At 40.1% G+C, this 24286-nt stretch overlaps 1 protein-coding gene and 1 pseudogene across 3 annotated transcripts in view; both read right to left on the bottom strand.

Annotated features, from left to right (window-relative positions):
• Positions 1 to 24286, bottom strand: part of PRKAR2A (protein kinase cAMP-dependent type II regulatory subunit alpha) — a 148220-nt gene that overhangs the window by 90165 nt on the left and 33769 nt on the right. The gene's annotated exons all lie outside the window — the stretch shown is intronic.
• Positions 4293 to 4598, bottom strand: LOC308358749 (transcription factor BTF3 homolog 4-like; annotated as a pseudogene). The gene has a single exon. The product of its transcript is annotated as a transcription factor BTF3 homolog 4-like (transcript).

Here is a 24286-nt window from a genome sequence, read left to right as displayed (position 1 = left end):
ACAAACACTCTTTCATGATAAAAAATAAACTGGGGGGCGCCTGGGTGGCTCAGTGGGTTGAAGCCTCTGCCTTCGACTCGCGTCGTGATCCCAGGGTCCTGGGATCGGGCCCCGCATTGGGCTCTCTGCTCAGTGGGGAGCCTGCTTCCCCCTCTCTGTCTGTCTGTCTGTCTGCCTACTTGTGATCTCTGTCTGTCAAATAAATAAATAAATAATCTTTTAAAAAAGCCTTTAAAAAATAAATAAATAAATAAACTGGGAGGGATGCCTGGGTGGCTCAGTTGTTAGGTGTCCGCCTTCGGCTCAGGTTGTGATCCCAGGGTCCTGGGATGGAGTCCTGCATCGGGATCCTTGCTCAGCAGGGAGCCTGCTTCTCCCTCTGCCTGCCACTCCCCCTGCTTGTGCACTTACTCTCTCTGTCAAATAAGTAAATAAAATCTTTAGAACAATGAAAATGAAAATAAAGCATGACGGTATGTTGAAAATTATTTAAAAAAAAATAAACTGGGAATTATAAGGGAATTTCCTCAGCATGAAAAAGGCACATATGAAAAACCCACAGCTAACACCAACTCAATGATAAAGGATTGTAAGCTTTCCATAAGAGCAGGAACAAGACAGAATGCCTGCTTTTGCCACTTCCACTGAATATATTACTGAAGGTTCTGGCCAGAGCAATCAGGAAAGAAAAAAATAAGAAAAGGCATCCAAATTAGAAAGGAAAAAGTAAAATTATCTGCTTGTAGAATGACATGATCTTCTATGTATAAAACCTTAAAGAATCCACACAAAAAAAGTTAGACTTAATAAGTGAATACAGAAAGTTGCAGGATATAAAATCAACACCTGAAATCGTATTTCTATACAACTGCAATGAACAATCCGAAAGAAAATATTTTTAGAACTCTATTCACAAAACCATGAAAATGAAGAAAATAATCTAGGAAGGAGGAAAAGATTTGTACACTGAAAACTACAAAACATTGTTGGAAGAAATTAAAGAGATAAATAAGCCTTTTGCAATGTATATATACTCATGTTGTACACTTTAAATATCTACAATCATATTTGTCAATTATATTTAAATAAAGCTAGAAAAAAAAAAGAAATAAATGGAAAGCCACCCCATGATAAAAGACTAAAAGCTGTAATATTGTTAAGATGACAATATTTTCGGAGCACCTGGGTGGCTCAGTGGGTTAAAGCCTCTGCCTTCGGCTCAGGTCATGATCCCAGGGTCCTAGGATCGAGCCCCACGTTGGACTCTCTGCTCAGTGGGGAGACTGCTTCTCCCTCTCTCTCTGCCTACTTGTGATCTCTCTCTCTGTGTCAAATAAATAAATAAATAAATAAACTAAAAAAAAAAAAAAGATGACAATACTATTTAAAGCAATCTATAGATTCAATGCAATTTCTATTAAAATTCCTTTAATAAGAATGGGAAAAGCTATCTAAAATTCATGTAGAATCTGGAGCGCCTGGGTGGCTCAGTGGGTTAAAGCTTCTGCTTTCGGCTCAGGTCATGATCCCAGGGTCCTGGGATCGAGCCCGGCATTGGGCTCTCTGCTTGGCAGGGAGCCTGCTTCCGTTCCTCTCTCTCTGCCTGCTTCTCTGCCTACCTGTGATCTGTCAAATAAATAAATAAAATCTTTAAAAAAATAAAATAAAATAAAATAAAATTCATGTAGAATCTCAACGGATCCCAAATAGCCAACTAAACTTGAAAAAGATAAACAAAGTTGGAAGACTTATACTTCCTGATTTCAAAACTTAACTACAAAGTCTCAAAACAAAGTAATCAAAACAAAGTAATCAAAACAATGTGATACTTGCATGAAGGACAGACATATGGACCAGACCCATGGAATGGATAACCCAGAAATAAACCCTCACATACATGGTGAACTGATTTTCAAAAACGTGCCAAAATCACCCAATGGGAAAGGAGAGTCTTTTCAAACAAAAGGAGAGTCTTTTCAACAAAAATAAAGCTGGCCTCTTACCTTTTCATCATAAAAATTAACTCAAAATAGATCAAAGACATAAAATTAAGAGCTAAAATTATAAAACTATTATATGAAGACACGGGAAAATCTTTATGACATCAGAGTTAGCAATGATTTCTAACATCAGAAGTGTAGGCAACAAAAGAAATACATAAACTGGACTACATCAAAATGAAAACCTTCTGTGTATTGAAACACACAACAGAGTGAAATGGCACACCATGGAAGGGGAGAAAATATTTGCAAACAATTTATGTTACATCCAGAATAAAGAATTCCTACCACTCAACAAAAACCAAAAAACAAAACAAAACAAAAAAAAAAACCAACCAAAAAAAAAAAAACAAAACCACCAAACTGATGAAAAAATGGACAAGGATTTGAATAGACTTTTCTTCAGAGAAGATATACAAAGGACCAATAACCACAGGAAAAGATATCCACTACTACTAATCAATAAGGAAATGCAGGGGCACTTGGGTGGCTCAGTCAATTGAGCCTCTGACTCTCGGTTTCAGCTCAGGTCATGATCCCAGGGTTGTGTGATGGAGTCTGGTGTGGGGCTCTGCGTTCAGCGGGGAGTTTGCTTGAGATTTCCTCTCTCCCTTTCCCACTACCCCTCCCCCAGCTCACACTCTCCCTCTCTTTCTAAAAATAAATAAAATCTTTTTAAAAAAATAGAGAAATGCAAATGAAAAATACAATGAGATATCACCTCAAACATTTTAAAGATGGCTACCATTAAAAAAAAACAAAACAAGAATTTAATAAAGGTTGGCAAGGATGTGAAGGAATTGGAATCCTTTTGCACTGATGGTCAGAATATAAAATGGTGCAGTTGCTGTGTAAAACAGTATGGCAGTTCCTTAAAAGATTAAAAATGAATTATTGTATGATCAGCAATTCCACTTCTGGGTATATGTCCAAAAGAACTGAAAGCAGGTTCTCAAAGAGATATTACAGCACACCCACATACATAGCCAAAAGGTGGAAGCAACCTAAGTGTCCACCAATGAATGAAAAGATAAACAAAGTGTGGTTTACATACAATGGGATATCATTCAGCCTTTAAAAGGAAGGAAATTTTGAAACATGCTACAATAAGATTTGATGAATGAAATTTGAAAACATTATGCTAAATAAAGTCAGTTATACAAGACAAATACTATATGATTCTACTTACATGAGGTAAATTCATAAATACAGAGAGCAGAACAGTGGTTGCTAGGAGTTAGGGGGAGGGGAGAAGGAGGAGTTATTATTTAATGGGTACAGAGTTTCAGTTTTGCAATATGCAAAGATGTCCAGAGACAGATGGTGTGATTGTTATGAATGCACTTAATGGCAATGAACAGCAACTTGATTTTTTTTAATTTAAATTCAATTAATTAACAATAATGTATTATTGATTTCAGAAGTAGAGTTCAGTGATTCTTCAGTCTTATATAATACCCAGTGCCCATAACATCATGTACCCTCCTTGATGTCCATCATCCAGTCACCCCATCCCCCGATCCCCCTCCCCTCCAACGACCCTCAGTTTGTTTCCTATGATTAAGAGTTTCTTATGGTTTGTCTCCCTGATTTTGTCTTGTTTCATTTTTTCCTCTCTACCCCTATGATTCTCTGTTTGTTTTTTTTAAATATAAAGATTTGTTTTATTTTCTACGGGGGGAAGAAGGTGGATAAATAGAACTGTTTCCCAATTTGCTCTCCACTGTATACACACATATCCACATGCATACATACACATACACACAAACCAGAAATACCCCAACAAAAAGACAAAACAGGGGCTGCTGGGTGGCTCAGTGGGTTAAAGCCTCTGCCTTCAGCTCGGTCATGATCCCGGGGTCCTGGGATGGAGTCCCGAGCCCTGAGCCCCGAGAGCCCTGCATCACATCGGGCTTTCTGCTCGGCAGGGAGCCTGCTTTCCTTCCTCTCTCTGCCTGCCTCTCTGCCTACTTGTGGACTCTGTCAGTCAAATAAATAAATAAAATCTTAAAAAAAAAAAAACCAGAAAACTGAGAATCAAATACCAAAACACCCTCAAACTGCACCGACACTTTGTATTTTGACCAAAAGAATAGATAGATCCTGGGAGGAAGTGCAAAATGCAAAATCAAATGACCGAAAAATGCTGAACAAACAGCATTATCGATATACAAAATATTTATATTACTGAACTAGTAACAGTTGATGTTCTCCATGTCTGTAAAACTTTGGAACCACATAGCTGATTTGTTAAATTTAGTCCATGCCAGCTTCCAAACTCCAGAAAAAATTTCAGTTAGCTTCATTCTTTGATGCCTCATCAAAATTTTCTACGAGATCTGGAAAACATCATCATCCTCTCCATCAATGTCTTCTGGTTTTGTTGCTCTGCTATCCAACACTTGGCCATGGGAACTGTCCAGCTAACTTCCTAAGACTTGTTAAGCTGTCAGCACCAAGCTGACTTAATATTCCAGGAAGCATTTCTGTGATTGGTTTGGCTTCTGCATGCCCAGTAATTGCAAAGGCGTGAGCAGAAAGGGAAGCTTGGACTTAGGGACTGTTGAAACGAGTAACTGTCCCATCATCTTTAATCATGTTCACCTCTTTAATACCAGCTATATTATTCACAGCCAGTTTTTTTCTTAGAGAACTCTGGAGTTTTTTATCACCAGCTATAGCTGTTCTATGTACCACCTTCTTCTTTCTGAGAGCTGTACCCTTGCCCCCTATCCAGACCTGAGCCTGAAGTTTGGCTAGCTTTTCTTGATTCGTGCTGTTGGTAAATCTGAAGCAGGGAGGGTCCTCTAACAACAGCATGCGGCAAGAACAAGATGGCTGCCTCAGTCGAGACAGAAAGACGACGGCCTGTTTCTCTATCTTTTTTTAAGATTTTTATTTATTTATTCGAGAGAGAGAATGAGAGAGAGAGAGAGCACAAGAGGGGGAGGGGCAGAGGGAGAAGCAGACTCCCCGCTGAGCAGGGAGCCTGCCTCCGGACTCAATCCTAGCACTCCAGGATCATAACCTGAGCCAAAGGCAGTCGCCCAACCAACTGAGACACCAAGGCACCCCTCTGTTTTGTTTTTTAAATTCCACATATGAGTGAGATTATATAACTGTCTTTCTCTGATTCACTTATTTTGCTTAGCATAATACCCTCTATAAACTGCAAATTTAAAATGATAAATTTTATGTTATTTGCATTTGTCCACAGTTAAAAAAAATTAAATATATATAAAGCAGAAATTAACACTACAATGTATATGTGTATATGCATGGGTACATAAACAAGAAGTGAAAGATAAAGGAAGTGAAGCGTGGCAAAACATTAACAAGTGGTCCAACTAGGAGTAGTTCACTTGTTCTTCCAACTTTTCAGTAGAGTTGACATTTTTCCTAGTGAATCGGTATTTATTTATTTATTTGAGAGAGAAAGACAGACAGCACGCTTGCTTACGTGTGATCAGGGAGAGGGGCAGAGGGAAAGGGAGACCAGCAGGCTCTATCCCAGGACCCTGCAATCATGAACTGAGCTGAAGGCACCGCTTAAATGATTAAACACTCAGGTAACCCCTTAAATAAATCTTAAAAAAAAAAAAAAAAAAGAATTCCAAGGTTGGTTTTTTTTTTTTTTTTTAAACAAAACAAACAAAAAAGAGGTCTCAGTTTGAAGTCAAATAGGAGAAAGTCATGGTCAGTTTGCTTGAAGTAAATACTAAAAAGTTTTTATTTGATTTTTTAACTTGAATATAGTTGACATATAATGTTACATTAGTTTCAGGTGTATAACATAGTGATTCAATTTTTCTATACATTATGCTATGCTCATTTAGTGTAGCTACCACCTGTCATGATACAATGCTATTACAATATCACTGACTATATTCCCTATGTTGTGCCTTTTATTACTCTGGTTTACTTATTTCATAAGTGGAAACCTGTGTCTCTCATTCTCCTTTACTAATCTGTCCATCTTCCCACACCCTTTCCTCTGGCAACTATCAGTTTCTTCTCTGGATTTATAAGGTCTGAGTCTGCTTTGTGTTTATATTCATTTCTCCTGTTTTTTAGATTCTACATATGAGTGAAATGATATGATATTTGTCTTTCTCAGTCTGACTTATTTCACTTAGATAATACCCTCTAGGTCCATCCATGTAGTCACAAATGGCAAGAGTTCATCCTTTTTTATGGCCCTGAATAGCCAAAGAAATCTTGAGAAATAAGATAAAACCTGGAGGTATCACAATACCAGATTTTAAGATCTATTACAAAGCTGTAGCATTCAAAACAGTATGGCATTGGCACAAAAAGAGACACACAGATCAATGGAACAGAATAGAGAGCCAATTTGCTCCACTTATATGTTCAATTACTCTATGACAAAGGAGGCAAGAATATATGGTGGGGGAGGGTGCTCAGTGGGTTAAGCCTCTGCCTTCGACTTGGGTAATGATCTCAGGGTCCTGGGATCAAGCCCCGCATCGGGCTCTCTGCTCAGCAGGGAGGCTGCTTCCCTCTCTCTCTCTGTCTGCCTCTCTGTCTACTTGTGACCTCTATCTGTCAAATAAATAAATAAAATCTTAAAAAAAAAAAAAAGAATATACGGTGGGGGAAAAGACAGCTCTCTTCAGTAAATGATTCAGGAAAAATTAGCTACAAGGAAAAGAATGAAACAGGACCATTTTCTGACACCATATACAAAAATAAACTCAAAAGAGATTAAAGACCTAAATGTGAGACCTGAAACCATAAAAGTCCTAGAGGAGAACACAGGCAGTAATTTCTCTGACATCAGCCATGGCAACATTTTTCTAGGTATGTCCGCTTAGACAAGGGATACAAAAACAAAAATAAACTACATCAAAATAAAAAGCTTCTGCACAGCAAAGGAAACCATCAACAAAACAAAAAGGCAACGTACTGAAAGGAGAAGATATCTGCAAATGATGTATCTAATAAGGAGTTAATATCCAAAATATATAAAGAACTTATATAACTCAACACCAAAAAACCCAAACTGACTAAAAAATGAGAAAGACAGAGCACCTGGCTGGCTCAGTTGGTAGAGTGCTCAACTCTCGATATCAGGGTTGTGGATTTGAACCTCACGTTGGGTATAGAGATAACTTAAAAATAAAAATCTTTAAAAAAATGGGAAAGACAATTATCATATGATTTCACTCATATGTGGAATTTAGGAAAGAAGACAAATGAACAAAGGAAGAAAGAGACAAACAAAAAACCATTCATATGCACAGAACAAACTGGTGGTTGCTAGAGAGGACATAGAAGGGAATGGGGATTGGTAAAATCGGTGAGAGGGATTAAGAGTACACTTACCACGATGAGCACTGAGTAATGTACAGAATTGTATTATTATAATCCACACTTAAAACTAATATAACACTGTATATTAGCTATATTCAAACAAAAAATAATGTTAACATAAATTTTTTTTAAATGGGCAGAGAACTAGAGTAGACATTTTCCCCAAGAAGACATAGGGATGGCCAAGTTGCATGAAAAGATGCTCAGCATCACCAATCATCAGGGAAATGCAAATCAAAGCCACAGTGAAGTATCACCATATCCTTGCCAGAATGGCTAAAATTAAAAAGGGCACACATAGTTTTTAAAGTAAATTAAATAATGTGTTGAAATTCACTGAATTTATTTCATAATATATTAAACTAAAATGTAAAAATGCAAACTTATGGGGCACCTGGGTGGCTCAAGTCGATTAAGTGTCCAACTCTTGATTTCAGGGTCATTGAATTCAAGCCCCATGTTGGGCTCCACGCTACTTAAAAATAAATAAATAAATAAATAAATGCAAACTTAAAATCACTATATTCATAAATCATGCAAAAAAGACAAAATGATTTTTTAAAATTTCTAAAGCATTCTCTGTTACTATGAAAGAGTTCAAAGGTAAAAAATGTTGAATTGCAATGGAAAAAACTTAATTAAAAACAAGAGTCTTAAGGGCTTTAGCTTAAATAAATGAGTGAATGAACATGCTGCTGCCTGATAAACTTCTGTGCAATTTAATTCTAAGTTAGTACACGTCTTCTAAGGTTTTAGAGAGCCAGGAGAAACGGCTGCTATCAGAGCCAGATAAACTGCCAAGGCATCCAGAGAATGCTATCAACAGTTACCGCAGTCAGCGGTGCCTGGGTGGCTCAATGGGTGAAAGCCTCTGTTCAGCTCAGGTCATGATCCCAGGGTCCTGGAATCGAGCCCCACATCGGGCTCTTTGCTCAGCAGGGAGCCTGCTTCCTCCTCTCTCTGCCTGCCTCTCTGCCTACTTGTGATCTCTGTCAAATAAATAAATAAAATCTTAAAAAAAAAAAAAGTTACCGCAGTCAAAGAGATCACCTTATTCTAATTTCACCACTGTTTACAGAGAGCTCAAAACAGATCACATCAGACTTTATATGGATCGGACAAAATATTCAACTAGCATAGCAAGTGTAAGAAAATCTTCCAACAGAAAACACTACCTAAAATGTTCTCCAATTTTCATTATAAACAAATACTGATAAGGGATAAGAAGACTTAAAATATAACCTGGCCTGAAAACATGTGCCTCGAAAACATTAACAAATGCCATCTCAGTGATCAGTGAAACTAAAATTCCTGATTCCTGATAAAAGGAACTCCTAAATGCTGATGGGCCCTGGAAGTTAAAACATGGTTTTAAACAGGTAGGATATTATATGTGGTGAGTGATGTTAAGATCATGCTAGAGAAATCAAAAACATTTCCAAAAGTCTCTCCTATTTTATTTTATTATTTTTTAAAGTTTTACTTATTTATTCGAGAGAGAAAGAGCACGAGTGGGAGGGACAGAGAGAGAGAAGAGTCTGAAGCCGACTCCGCGCTGCATGCGGACCCTGAAACAAGGCTCCATGTCATGACCCTGAGATCAGGATCTGAGCCAAAACCAAGAGTTGATGGCTCAACCAACCACCATCCTAGTGCCCCAAAGTCTCTGTTTTAAATTCAAACATGTGATCAATAAGATAACAGAATCTTCACTATGAATGTAATAGGACATGTCATGAAAACCTGGAGAACATAATCCAAGCACAACTAAGGCAGGGCAAGATTCAGGAGGACACAACATCCTACAACTTCTGGAAAGGCAAAGAGGAGGCACACTGGACTTAAACGGGCCGGCAGGATGTTAGCAGCACAGTTGGGCTGGGAGTTGAGTGAGCCCGTGATTTCAGTAAATGAAAGGGGTATGATATGGCATGAGAAATGTGAGACGAGAGCACAGAGATGAGGGTGAAGAGGGGAGCAAGGGCCATTTTGGAAGCCATCCTATGGCAGAGCAATATTCAGAAGTAGTAAACTGGTTATCTATATGCACTTTCTTTCTCCTTCAGCTGGGGAAGAGCAAAAAGGTATCATTCAATCTATAAATAAGGGTGCTGTCACAGATCCCAAAATCATAAAACATCAGAGTCCTAAAGTATCTATGAAGTCATCTGGTCCGGCCATGACAAGGTTCATCTCCTACGGTAACTCTAACTGATGTCACTGGTCCACCTGAATCACCACTGACTCCTTCCTCTCTTTCATTACTCACACCTACTTCATTAACAACTCCATCTGCTTTCCCTCCCACTTTATTTCTCCTATCAGTCTACCTTTCTCCAGCTCCACTGTCATCCTAGCCTGAAATGCATGCTTTCTTGCCTGGATGACTTGCAGCAGCCTCCAAACGTGTCTTCCAACCGCCAGTTCTGCTCCACACCAATCTACTCCCCACACAGTTGTCAAAAGGATCTTAAAATTTTGGAAGACGATCTGGCAGCTTCTGTCAAAATTTTTAATGTGAACTGCCTTTAGCCAAGCAACAATTCCACTTCTAGGAATATGAATGAATATATATATATATATATATCAATCACAATCATCACAGTGTTATATGTAACAGCCAGAAAAAAAGAAAAGAGAAGTTGTCTTAAAAAAAAAAAAAAAAAGAAATGAAGGAAATGTTGGTGTAGCGAGAGTACAAACCTCTAAGTAGCCATTAAAATGAATGTAACACACCAACATGAACTGACAGGGAGCTCTTTAAGATACAGTGTTATGGGAAAAAAGCTGTACAAACATATTAGGATATAATCCTTATTTTCTAACAATTTTGTCTTTAATCAAACTACTACTTATCACAGATTTTAAAAAGTCAAATAGCACTATAAGCTGTAACTAAGAAAACAGTATCAGCAAAACACAGCCATCCTTCAACCCATCTCTCCCTATTCCCAATTTCTGCTCCCCAGAGGCAACCACATCAACTCTTTCAGCTATTTCTCCTGAGATTAACTTCAAATTTTCAAATAACAATTACATTACTAATCCTCTTTCAGTTTTAATTATCCTTTGACTTAAAAAAAAAAAAGACTTCTTTATTTCACAGAGAGAGAGTGACAGAGAATGTAAGCAGGAGGAGCTGCAGAGGGAGGAGAGGGAGAAGCAGGTTCCCTACTGAGCCAGGAGCCCCACGTGAGGGGCTCGACACCAGGACCCAGGAATCACGACCTGAGTTAAAGGCAGATGATCACTCAGCTGAGCCACCCAGGTGCACCTCGTTTGACTTTTAACTCTGAAAAAGAGTGGGAATAGGCTTGCAGAGAAGCCAGATAGGGTAATCTAGATCCCTGACAACTTCCTGAAGCTCCCTGTCCTACTGATCTGGGGCTGCTACACTTCAGGCTTTCTTTAAGTGCTATTATTTGTCACTCACAAACCTAATCCTAATCAATACAGAAATCAAAGCAAATTCGGCCTATCAAGATGACAAAGAAGGCTGGAAATCATGCACATGGAATAACAGTATCTAACACACACGTGCCAGGATCTGGCCCAAGTACTTCATGGGTATTAAGTCACTTAATTCTCACACAAGCCTTATGCGGTAATACTTAATAGAAAAATAATCAAAGGGGCGCCTGGGTGGCTCAGTGGGTTAAAGCCTCTGCCTTCGGCTCAGGTCATGATCTCAGGGTCCTGGGATCGAGCCCCACATAGGCTCTCTGCTCGGCAGGGAGCCTGCTTCCCTTCCTCTCTCTGCCTGCCTCTCTGCCTACTTGTGATCTCTATCTGATAAATAAATAAAATCTTTGAAAAAAAAAAGAAAGAAAGAAAAATAATCGAAGACAGCATTAAATAACTCACTCTACTAAAAAAGATGGAACCAGGTTCTGTGGAAGGCAGCCTTAGCTTCACAGTCCACGCTCTGAGCCAGCCACACAGGTACCCGTAGAGAGGTTAGCATCAAGAATCACCCAGCGGGGCACCTGGTGACTCAGTCCTTAAGCCTTTGCCTTCGGCTCAGGTCATGATCCCAAGGTGCTGGGATGAGCCCCACTTCAGGCTCTCTGCTAGGCTGGGAAGCCTGCTTCTCCCTCTCCCACTCCCCCTGCTTGTATTCCCTATCTCGCTGTGTCTCTCTCTGTCAAATAAATAAATAAAACCTTTAAAACAAAACAAAAAAGAATCACCAGGGGGATGCTAGCAGGGTAACTGGATAACACTCACATCCATGCAAGTTTAGGAAAGCACCTTTTTTCTTGAAATGTCTAAAATGTCTTTTTAGGGGCGCCTGGGTGGCTCAGTGGGTTAAAGCCTCTGCCTTCGGCTCAGGTCATAATCTCAGGGTCCTGGAATCGAGCCCCACATCGGGCTCTCTGCTCAGCAGGGAGCCTGCTTCCCCCTCTCTCTCTGCCTGCCTCTCTGCCTACTTGTGATCTCTCTCTCTGTCAAATGAATAAATAAAAAAATAAATAAAAATAAAAAATAAAATGTCTTTTTAAATGAAGTTAAAAGCCACCACTAGAAATTTGTATCTGGAGTCCTGACTGAATAATTTCTTAGAACTAGCTCAGTTTATCAAATATCAGTACTTTCATTAGGCAAAATCTGTTGAACCAGGTTCAAAATCAAGTGCATTTCTAAGATCAACATTAACAGTTCTTTTTAGGGGCCCCTGGGTGGCTCAGCTGATTAAGTGCCCGCCTTTGGTTCAGGTCATGATCCTTAGGTCCTGGGATCCAGCCCCACCAGGGAGCCCGCTTCTCCTTCTCCCTCCCTCTCTGTCCTCCCACCCTCATGCAATCATGTGCGTGCGCGTATTCTCTCTCTCTCTTAAAAAAAATAAGTAAATAAAATCTTTTTTTAAAAAGTTCTTTTTAAAACTGTTATTTTGGGGGTGCCTGGGTGGGTCAGTGGGTTAAAGCCTCTGCCTTCGGCTCAGGTCATGATCCCAGGGTCCTGGGATCGAGCCCCGCATCAGGCTCTCTGCTCAGCAGGGAGCCTGCTTCCTCTTGTCTCTGCCTGCCTCTCTGCCCACTTGCCATCTCTGTCTATCAAATAAATAAATAAAATCTTTTTTTAAAAAAACTGTTATTTTTCCCATTTAAAATAAATCCACTTAAGTACAAAGAGTCATTACAAAGAAAAAGAGAAGCATGGGCCAAATAGACAAAGGAGATTAAGAGATAAAGACTTCCAGTTATAGGGGCGCCTGGGTGGCTCAGTCTTTAAGTAGCTGCCTTCGGCTGAGGTAACACGCCCGTGGGTCAGGTCCTGATCTCAGGATCCTAGGCGGGCTCCCTGCTTCGCGGGAAGCCAGCTTCTCCCTCTCCCACTCCCTCTGCTTCTATTCCCTCTCTCACTGTGTCTCTCTCTGTCAAAAAAAAAAAAAAAAAAACGACTTCCAGTTTTGGGGGCGACTGGGTGGCTCAGTCTTTAAGCGGCTGCTTTGGCTCAGGTCATGATCTCTGGATCCTGGGATCCAGCCCTGCAACGTGCTCCCTGCTCAGCAGAAAGCCTGCTTCTTCCAACTCCCTCTGCTTGTGTTCCCTCTCTCGCAGTGTCTCTGTCAAATGAATAAATAAAATCTTAAAAAAAAAAAAGACTTCCAGTTATAAAATAAGTCACAGGGATGAAAAGTACAGCATAGGGAATACACCGAATAAAATTGTAATAATCCTGTATGGTGACTACACTTAATGTGGTAAGCAAAGAGTAGTGAATAGAACCATCCAATCGCTATGCCATATACTTGGAACTAATATAACACTGTGTGTCAATTATACTTCAATTATACTTTCTTTTTTAAAAAACAGAAAGAAAAATAATCATACTTGGCCATAGCTTAAACTCTCAGGAGGGCAATGAGTCTGCAATAGCTGGGGACAAAAAGGAAAACATGCCACTTTTAAAAAATAACAGCTTTTTCTGAAATTAATAGCTTTATTGAGGTAGAATTCACATACCATACAGTTTACCATTTAAAGTCTGCAGCTCAGGGGTACCTGGGTGGCTCAGTCAGTTAAGCATCTGCCTTTGGCTAAGGTCATATCTCAGGGTCCTGGGATTGAGCCCTGAGTCGTGTTGGGCTCCCCGCCCAGCAGGGAGTCTGCTTCTGCCTCTCCCTTCTCCCCTCTTTGCTCATGCATATGCTCTCTCTCTCTTTACTAATTTTGTGGTTGATTTCATCCGACTTCTAGGGAGTAAAACTATAACACATTTAACGATCTAAACTAAAAGAAGCCAACTCCAAAGGTAGGAGAGTCCAAAGCAGGAGAAGTTGGGACACCTTTATTTTCTTCATTGTGCGGTCTGTGAAAACTGTACATTCTTCAGAAATTTCTAAATCAAAACAACACATCCAATTCAGATAAATTCTTTAATCTGAAATTGATTTGCCTTTCCCATCCAGTGGGGTGAGGAGAGGTCTAAAAAGTATCAATGCTGACAACCTACAGAAACTAGATAACATGAGAAAGACTTTAACTTCATAAAAGATACAAAATAAACACATATTTCTAAGCTTTTAAAGTTAGCAAATACAGAAATAAATTATCTTAATGGCCCAGGCAGTTTGCTTCATAAAGCATAAGATACACCGGGTGATAAACAAAGCTTTTTCCTGAGTGGAACTCAGTACCAATGCAGCTGGGCCATGTTCCTCCCTCACCAAGAGGCTGGCAGTTCACCATCATCACCCTCGGCCCCTTCCTCATTCTGTTTGACCTCCCATACACCTGACATAGTTCACTAGCCCTGGTTTCTTCGAATTCCCCTTTCCATTGGCTAGGCCAAAACGTTGTTCATTTCTCTTCCTACCTTTCTGGTTTCACTGGCACTCTCACCGCTACCCTTCTGTTGAAAAGACCCTGGCTTCCTTCTTGGGCGATCTTCTCTACAAACCTTTGTAGCAGTCTTAATCTCCCACTACTGTTATTACTACTGCTGCTGCTGCTACTACCACCACAACATACACACACGTAGCAAATCCACTTCTATATTCCTACGTTGTCCCTGAGCTCCAAACTTCTATTTCTCATTGCATTTGGAGGTCTGCATTTGAATGGCTGAGACCAAATCTGTACTAGGTCTGCCTGTCACCATCACTACTGAAGCCTGTCTGTACCTCCTCCGTCTGCCTCACCACATCACCCTTCCCTCACCCTCACACATTTTCAACTGGGCACCAAGACTTAATTGAGTCTGCTCTTGAAATTCACATCCACTCTCTATGCTTTCTCTAGCCTCAACTTTAATAAAATAACCCTGGGGCACCTGGGTGGCTCAGTCAGGTAAGCATCTGCCTTCAGCTCAGGTTATGATCCAGGAGTCCCATGATGAAGCCCTGAATCGGTCTCCCTGCTCAGAGGGCAGTCTGCTTCTCCTTCTGCCCCTCCCCCTGCTCATGCTCTCTCTCACACTCTCTCAAATAAATAAAATCTTTTTAAAAAATTTAAAAAATGAGGGGCGGCTGGGTGGCTCAGTGTGTTAAAGCCTCTGCTTTTGGCTCAGGTCATGGTCCCAGGGTCCTGGGATCAAGCCCCGCATTGGGCTCTCTGCTCAGCAGGGAGCCTGCTTCCTCCTCTCTCTCTGCCTGCCTCTCTACCTACTTGTGATCTCTGTCTGTCAAATAAATAAATAAAATCTTTTTCAAAAAATTTAAAAAATGAGGCGCGCCTGGGTGGCTCAGTGGGTTAAGCCTCTGCCTTTGGCCCAGGCCATGATCTCAAGGTCCTGGGATCAAGCCCCGCATTGGGCTCTCTGCTCAGCGGGGAGCCTGCTTCCCCCTCTCTCCCTGCCTACCTCTCTGCCTACTTGTGATCTCTCTCTCTCTCTCTCTGTGTCAAATAAATAAAATCTTAAAAAAAAATTTTTTAAATACCCCCAGAGAGCACCCCAGTACCTTCCATGAAGCTCCAATCTTCCAAATACAGACTACTAACCACATCATTTCCCAGATGAGTAAAATCCCTGATAACTTGCCATTGTCTCTGAATAAGGTCCAAAGTAGTTCTCTCAAGGACTTTTCAAGACTTTGCCTATTATGTGCTAGATACTGTATCAGGAGATAGATAAATGAAACAAAAAATTTTATCAACAGAATTTATATTCTAGTGGGAGAAACAAACAAGAAACAGACATGTGGCATCAGGAGTAAGTGATAGAAAGAAAAGCAGAGCAGAGTAAGGAATCAGAGTAAAGGAAGCATTTCAGAGATTGCTCTGAGTTCACCAAATCCTGTTTTCTTTTCATACTGGACATACAGCTAGACTGTTTCCTAGCCTCTCTGGCAGCTAGGGACAATACTGAACCATTCTAGCTAATGGAACATTGGTGACTAATGTTGCCAAATCCAACCCGACCCCTTAAAATCCTCCATGGGATCGTTCATGTTATCTTCCCTCCTCTTTCAACTAGTTGCAGGGAAGTCAGCACAAGACTGAGTCTCCAGAGAAGCCCTTCCCAACCAGGGTTTCCTGAGAGAATTAAGCCCTTAATACAATGATGTGAGTAAGTAGACTAATTCCTCAGTTCTCCCAAGGATGGCATATAATCAGTACCACTCCAGAATCACAGAGAAATTAACTTGCTGCATACAACAGATGTCTTAAGGAATTAGGGTTTAATTATTTCCTCAGAATTCCAGTTGAAAGGGCTACTCTAGGGGTTTAAGGAGCCTGGGTCTCTGAATATGTGGGTGCAGAGCCTTGCCGATGCACATTAGACTGTGACCTGAGCAAGAAAAGACAAAACTCTGTATTTAACAAGATATATAATGATTGTGCTGGATTATAACTCATAGAAGAAAGAATCCATAAATCTATACTGATATATATTAATAATGCAATACATACATAAATAAGAAAGGAAGATTCTTTCTTAGAGTAAAATTCTGACCAATAAAAGAAAAAGGAGAGATGGAAAATTTTTTAAATCTCCATTTGGCAAGCATCATCGTAAATAACTATTTAAGACAAGAATTATCAATGGATACTCAAAAGCATGAAGAGAAACAGTATCTTTATGGTCTCAAAGTATCTCCTCCACAAAATACCACTAATTAGAAAATAATTATGACTTTACAATGGAGTAACCTGGACAGATACATCCTTTTTTTTTTTTTAAGAATTTATTTGTTTATTTGACAGAGAGAGATCACAAGTAGGCAGAGAGGCAGGCAGAGAGAGAGAGGAGGAAGCAGGCACCCTGCTGAGCAGAGAGCCCGATGCGGGACTCCATCCCAGGACCCTGAGATCATGACCTGAGCCGAAGGCAGAGGCTTAACCCACTGGGCCACCCAGGCGCCCTAGACAGATACATTCTTAACCAAGTGATTAAAGCTGACACCACCAGTAATAGGACAAAAAAGACACCTTGTGTCTTCTGATGTAATGCACTGAGAAGGACACAGCACTATCTCTGTGGTATTCTTACTAAAAATTTATAACCTGGATTTAATCAAGAAGAAATAACAGACTAACCCAAATCAAAGGACAGCCTATAAAATACATGGTCAACATTCTTCAGATGTGTTAAAGTCATGAAGGATAAAATTTGTTTAGTTCAAAAGATGTCACTGTTTAGTTCATAGTTGTCCTGTCATTAAGGAGACATGACAATTAATTCAGCATTTGATTCTGGATAGGATCCTGAGTCAGAAAAAAGTTGTTTTGTTATAAAGAACACTACTATAGTGGACAGCTGATAAAAACTAAACATCTGTAGATTGGATATTAGGTAGTAGTATTATACCAAAGTTATACTAGTATTATACCAAAGTTATTATATACCAAAGTTATTATATACCAAAATAACCAAAAGTTATTATATACCAAAGTTATTATATACCAAAGTTATTAGCTGATAAAAACTAAACATCTGTAGATTGGATATTAGGTACTAGTATTATACCAAAGTTATTTCCTATATCCTATATTCCTATATTCCTATATCACTGTATTGTGGTTATATAAGAGAATACCATCCCTCCTTTTTTTTTAAAGGAAACAAACTGAAATATTTAGAAATAAAGGGGCATCAGGGCACCTGGGTGGTACAGTCAGTTAAGCATCTGAATCATGGTTTTGGCTTAGGTTGTGATCTCAGGGTGGTGAGAGGGAGCCCCACGTCAGGCTCCATGCTCGGCGTGGAGTCTCTCCCTCTCCCTCTGCCCCTTCCACTCTGTGCCCTCTCTCCCTCTGTCTCTCTCTAAAATAAATAAATAGGAGAGCCTGTGTGGTTCAGTTGGTTAAGCATCTGCCTTCAGCTCAGGTCATGATCTCAGGATCCTGGAATGGAGCCATGCATCGGGCTCCCTGCTCAGTGGGGAGTCTGCTTCTCCCTCTGTCTCTCTCCCTGGCTTGTGTGTTCTCTCTGTCAAATAAATAAATAAATAAAATCTTAAAAAATAAAATAGATAAATAGGGGTGCCTGGGTGGGTCAGTAGGTTAAGTCTCTGCCTTTGGCAGAGGTCATGATCTCAGGGTCCTAGGATCAAGCCCCACATTGGGCTCTCTGCTCAGTGGGGAGCCTGCTTCCCCCCTGCCTCTGCCTGCCTCTCTGCCTACTTGTGATCTCTGTCAAATAAATAAAATATTTTTTAAAATTAAATAAATAAATAATCTTTTTTAAAAAGGAAATAAAAGGGTATCATGCCTGCAATCACTGATGCTATCTTTAAAATGTTCATAGTAGGGGCACCTGGGTGGCTCAGAGGGTTAAGCCTCTGCCTTCAGCTCAGGTCATGATCTCAGGGTCCTGGGATCAAGCCCCGCATCGGGCTCTCTGCTCAGCAGGGAGCCTGCTTCCTCCTCTCTCTCTGCCTGCCTCTCTGCCTACTTGTGATCTCTGCCTGTCAAATAAATAAATAAAATCTTAAAAATAAAATAAAATAAAATAAAATGTTCATAGTAATCACACATTATTTTAGAATAATTTTTATTTCAATATTGAATTAAAATATCTATCTTGATTCCTGAGTTTTTTGGTACCCACTCAAATTTTGTGTCCAAGGCAAATGCCTCATTCTCCTCATGCTTCCCAGCCCTACTATTATAATTCAGAAAAAAAAAAAAAAAGCGTGTGCATAACAGAGAAAAAGAACATGACAAAGCAAATGTGATAAACGTTAACATTTGGGGAATGTGGATATGAGAATTCTCTGTTCTATTTGCACTTTTCTATAAGTCTGAAATTATTTCAAAAGACGTTAAAAATGAGTTCTAAATGAAAATATGGATATCTGGAAAATTAGAAAATACGTTTATTGGGGAACCTGGGTGGCTCAGTCATTAAGTGTCTGCCTTTGGCTCAGATCACGATCCCAGGGTCCTGGGATCAAGCCCTGTGTTGGGCTCCCTGCTCCTCGGGAAGCCTGCTTCTCCCTGTCCCACTCTCCCTGTTTGTGCTCCCTCTCTCACTGTCTCTCTGTCAAATAAAATCTTTAAAAAAAAATACATATATATATATACACACACACATAAATATATGTATATTTTTATTCCTAAGAGAATGGTCAAGCAGATCCTGACTAATTACAGAGCCTTCAAAAATCATTTTGGAGGGGCGCCTGGGTGGCTCAGTTGGTTGGGCAGCTGCCTTCGGCTCAGGTCATGGTTCCAGGGTCCTGGGATCAAGCCCCCCTCATCAGGCTCCCTGCTTAGCAGAGAGCCTGCTTCTTCTCTCTCCCTCTGCCTGCCGCTCTGTGTATTTGTGCTCTCTCTCTCTCTCTGTCAGACAAATAAATAAAATCTTTTTTTTTTTAAGATTTTATTTATTTGACAGAGATCACAAGTAGGCAGAGAGGCAGGCAGAGAGAGAGAGGAAGGGAAGCAGGCTACCTGCTGAGCAGAGAGCCTGATGCGGGGCTCTATCCCAGGACCCTGAGATCATGACCTGAGCCGAAGGCAGAGGCTTTAACCCACTGAGCCACCCAGGCGCCCCTAAATAAAATCTTTTTAAAAAATCATTTTGGGGTGCGCCTGGGTGGCTCAGTGGGTTAAGCCTCTGCCTTCGGCTCAGGTCATGATCTCAGGGTCCTGGGATCAAGCCCCGCATCGGGCTCTCTGCTCAGCAGGTAGCCTGCTTCCCCCCCCCTCCCCGCCTCTCTGCCTACTTGTGGTCTCTGTCAAATAAATAAATAAACTCTTTAAAAAAATATTTTAAAAAATCATTTTGGAGGGGCACCTGGTTGGTTCAATCAACAGAGCATGTGACTCTTGATCTCAGGATTGTGTGTTCAACCCCACACTAGGTGTAGAAATTACTTAGAAATAAAATCTTTAAAAAAATTATGGACCCACAGCTATATGGTCAACTAATCTTGGAACAGAGCAGGAAAGAATGTCCAATGGAAAAAAGACGGTCTCTTCAACAAATGGTGTTGGGAGAACTGGATAGCTACAAGCAGAAGAATGAGACTAGACCACTTTCTTACACCTTACACAAAAATAAATTAAAAACGGATGAAAGACCTAAATGTGAGACAGGAAACCATCAAAATCCTAGAGGAGAACACAGGCAGAAACCTCTTTGACCTCAGCCATAGCAACTTATTAGAAACATGTCACCAGAGGCAAGGGAAACAAAAGCAAAATGAACTATTGGGACTTCATCAAGATAAAAAGCTTCTGCACAGGGGTGCCTGGGTGGCTCAGTCATTAAGAATCTGCCTTCAGCTCAGGTCATGATCCCAGTGTTCTGGGATCGAGCCCCACATAGGGCTCCCCGTTCAGTGGGAAGCCGCTTCTTCCTCTCCCACTCCCCCTGCTTGTGTTCCCTCTCTCGCTGTCTGTCAAATAAATAAATAAAATCTTAAAAAAAAAATAGCTTCTGCACAGTGAAGGAAACAACAAAACTAAAAGGCAGCCTACATAATGAAAGAAGATATCTGCAAACAACGTATCTGATAAGGGGTTAGTACCCGAAATCTATAAATAACTTACCAAACTCAACATCTAAAAAAACAAATAATCCAGTTAAGAGGTGGGCAGAAAACATGAACACTTTTACAAAGAAGACATCCAGATGGCTAACACACACATGAAAAGATGCTCAACATCACTGAGCATCAGGGAAATACAAATCAAAACCACAATGAGATACCACCTCACACCTGTCAGAACGGCTAAAAATAACAACACAAGCAACAAGTGCTGGCAAGGGTGTGGAGAAAAGGGAACCCTCTTGCACTGTTAGTGGGAATGCAAATTGCTGTAGCCACTCTGAAGAACAGTTTGGAGGTTCCTCAAAAAGTTAAAAATAGAACTACCCTGGGGCGCCTGGGTGGCTCAGTTAGTTAAGCATCTGCCTTAGTCCTGAGACCAAGCACCACATCAGGCTCCCCACTCAATGGGGAGCCTGTTTCTCCCTCTCCCTGTCCTTCCTCCCATCCCGCTCATGCTCTCTCTCTCAAATAAATAAAATCTTTTAAAAAAGAAAGAAAGGAAGAACGAACGAACTACCCTACAACTGAGCAATTGCACTACTAGGCATTTACCCAAAGGATAAAAAGTACATCCGGCTCTCTGCTTGGCAGGGAGCCTGCCTCCCCCTCTCTCTCTGCCTGCCACTCTGCCTATTTGTGATATCTCTCTCTGTCAAATAAATAAATAAAAATATTTAAAAATAAAAAAAATACAGATTCAAAGTAATACCTGCACCCCAATGTTTATAGCAACATTATCAACATAGCCACGAGAGACCAAATGTCCATCCACTGATGAATGGATAAGAAGATATGGTATAAGGGCCCCTGGATAGCTCAGTCCGTTGGGTGTCTGCCTTCTGCTCAGGCCATGATCTTGGAGTCCTGGGATCGAGTCCCACATCGGGCTCCCTGTTCAGTGGGGAGCCTGCTTCTCCTTCTCCCCCACCCATGCTCATGCTTTTTCTCACCATCTCTCTCTCAAATAAATGAATAAAATCTTAAAAAAAAAAAGTTGTGGTACACACACACAGGAATATTACTTGGCCATCAAAAAGAATGAAATTGTGCCATTTGCAATGATCTGGATGGAGCTAGAATGCATTACACTAAGTGAAATAAGTCAGTCAGAGAAAGACAAATACCATATGATCTCACTCGTATGTGGAATTTAAGAAAGAAAACAGATGAACATATGGGAAGAGGGGAAAGAATAAAAGGAGAGAGAGAAATGGAAACAAGCCATAAGTGATTTTTTTTTTAAAGATTTATTTCAGAGAGAGAGAGAGAGAGAGAGAGAGAGAGAGGGAGGGAGCACTCAATCAGGAGGAGGGGCAGAGGGAGAGGGGAAGCATACTCCTTGTTGAGTGTGGAGCCCAACATGGGGCTCCATCTCCTAATCTGGAGATCATGACTGAAGCCGAAATCAAGAGTCGGATGCTCAACTAACCAAGCTACCCAGGTGCCCACAATAAGTGACTCTTAACAACAGAAAACAAACTGAGGGTTGATGGAGAGAGTCAGGGGCAGATGGGCTAGATGGGTGATGGGTATTAAAGAGGGTACTTGTTGTGATGACCACTAGGTGTTGCACGTAAGGGATGAATCACTGAATTTTACTCCAGAAACCAATATTGCACTGTATTACCTAACTTTTTAAAAACCTGAAAACTTCTAATTTCATGAAAGAAGATGTTAGTTGGAAAAACATCACGTTTTTGGAGACCATTTAATGACGAGGAAAAAACAATACTCATCGTAGGTTAATCAGAGCAAAAACTGCCTGATGCTATACACATGTCAGGGTTGTTTTTTTTTTTAAGATTTTATTTATTTATTTGACAAGAGAGATCATAGGCAGGCAGAGGTAGAAGAAGCAGCAGGCTTCCAGCTAAGCAAGGAGCCTGATGTGGGACTTGATCCCAGGACCCTGGGATCATGACCTGAGCCGAAGGCAGATGCTTAACTGACTGAGCCACCCAGGTGTTCCTACAATGTCAGTTTTTACATACACGATTTTACCTGTGCATAAATAAAAAAAGAAAACCACCAAAATGCTAATGTTTTCTTTGGGTGATAGAATCAGGGACAATTTACATTTTCTTTATGTTCTTGTATAATTTCTAAATTTAAAAGTAAAAATATATTACTGCTAGAAGAAACACATTCTTTTAATGTAAAATATGAAACAAAACAGAACTATGAACCACCAGCTCTTTGTTAGTGAACAGTGAAAAGAGTATTGAGAGTCAGAACTTGATGTCTTATCTATTAAAAATTTAGATATTCTTTTCCTAGCTGAAATATGTGGCCCTCTCAAAAGAAAATACAATGAGCTCATTTCATGCTAATTTTATATCTGTGTTCCTTTGTTAACATATTGAGAGATGGATGTGTTAACCCATTGATTAATGGGGCGCCTGGGTGGCTCAGTGGGTTAAAGCCTCTGCCTTCGGCTTAGGTCATGATCCCAGGCTCCTGGGATGGAGCCCTGCATTGGGCTCTCTGCTCAGTGAGGAACCTGCTTTCCCCTCTCTCTCTCTTTGCCTGCCTCTCTGCCTACTTGTGATCTCTGTCAAATAAACAAATAAAATCTTTTAAAAAAATGTAACTGATTAAGCTATAATCAAAAATCAGTTATATGGCATTATTAATAAAATTGAGGTTTTTAGAAATGCAAATCACATAAGTTCAAGGCAGTTAGGTAAACAGGTAAGGAATATGAAGTAAATGTCTACACAGAGACTACAAAAGATCGCAAAATTTGGGGCACCTGGCTGGCTCAGTTGGAAGAACACGGGACTCTTGATCTCCAGGTTATGAGTTCAAACCTCACACTGGGTGTAGAGATTATTTAAATTTGTTTTTTTTTTTAATCACAAAATTCAGGTATTAAAATTCAGTTATACATGCCAGAAAAATTAAAAACTCAAATGCAAGTTCATTAATGAGTAAAAAACAAAATTCTGAGTTATTTTTCATGCTTTCATTCACTTACAACATGTACCAATCCTCCAGGAACTCTTCCAAAAAATTGCAGAGGAGGCAACATTTCCTAATACATAATTATGATGCCAGCATTAGCCTAATACCAAAGCTAGACAAAGATAACACAAGAAAACTTCAGAGCAATAGTCCTTATGAATAGAGATGAAAGATCCTTAAAAAAAAAACAAAAAAACAAAAAAAAACTAACAAATCCAACTGTCCAACAGCACATTGAAAAGATTATACACTGGGGTGCCTGGGTGGCTCAGTCAGGTAAGTGGCTGACTTTTGGTTTCAGCTCGGGTTGTGATCTCAGTGTCATGAGATCAACCCCCACATCCGGCTCACACTGAGCAAGAAGCTGGCTTGAGATTCTGTCTCTCCCTCTCCCTCTGCTCCTTTCCCTCTGCTCCTCCCCCATCTTGTGCTCTCTCTCCCTCTCAAATAAATAAATAAATCTTAAAAAAAAAAGTATACACCATGACCAAGTAGGCTTTAGTACAAGAGTGGAGGGGTAGTTCATCATAAGAATATCAATGTTACGTGCCACATTAACAGAATGAAGGAAAAAAATCACAGATCATCTTAATAGATGCAGAAAAAGCATTTAATAAAATTCAGCAGTCTTCTGTGATAAAAAAAGAGTCAGAAAAATAGGAATGAAAGAAACCTCATTAACATGAAAAGGAGTATTTCTAAAACTCCACAGCTAACATCATACCTAATGGTGCAAAACTGAAAAATTTTCAAGATGCCTGGGTGGCTCAGTTATTAAGCATCTGCCTGGCTGGCTCAGTGGGTACAGCATGTGACTCTTGATCTCAGGGTCCTGAGTTCAAGCCCTATGTTGGCCACAGAGTTTATTATTTTAAAAAATGAAAGAAAGAAAAAGAAAAAGGAAAAAGAGAACAATTCCATTTAAATGGGACCCCAAAGAATAAAATACCTAGGAATAAATTTAACAGAGGAAGTGAAAATGTATGTGCTGAAAAGTACAAAACATCACTGAAAGAAATACACCTGAAACTAATATAACACT

This window comes from Martes martes, assembly GCF_963455335.1.
Source record: "Martes martes genome assembly, chromosome: 1".
In the NCBI taxonomy this organism is placed as follows: Eukaryota; Metazoa; Chordata; class Mammalia; order Carnivora; family Mustelidae; genus Martes; species Martes martes.
This window is presented reverse-complemented; position numbering and strand designations above follow the sequence as displayed.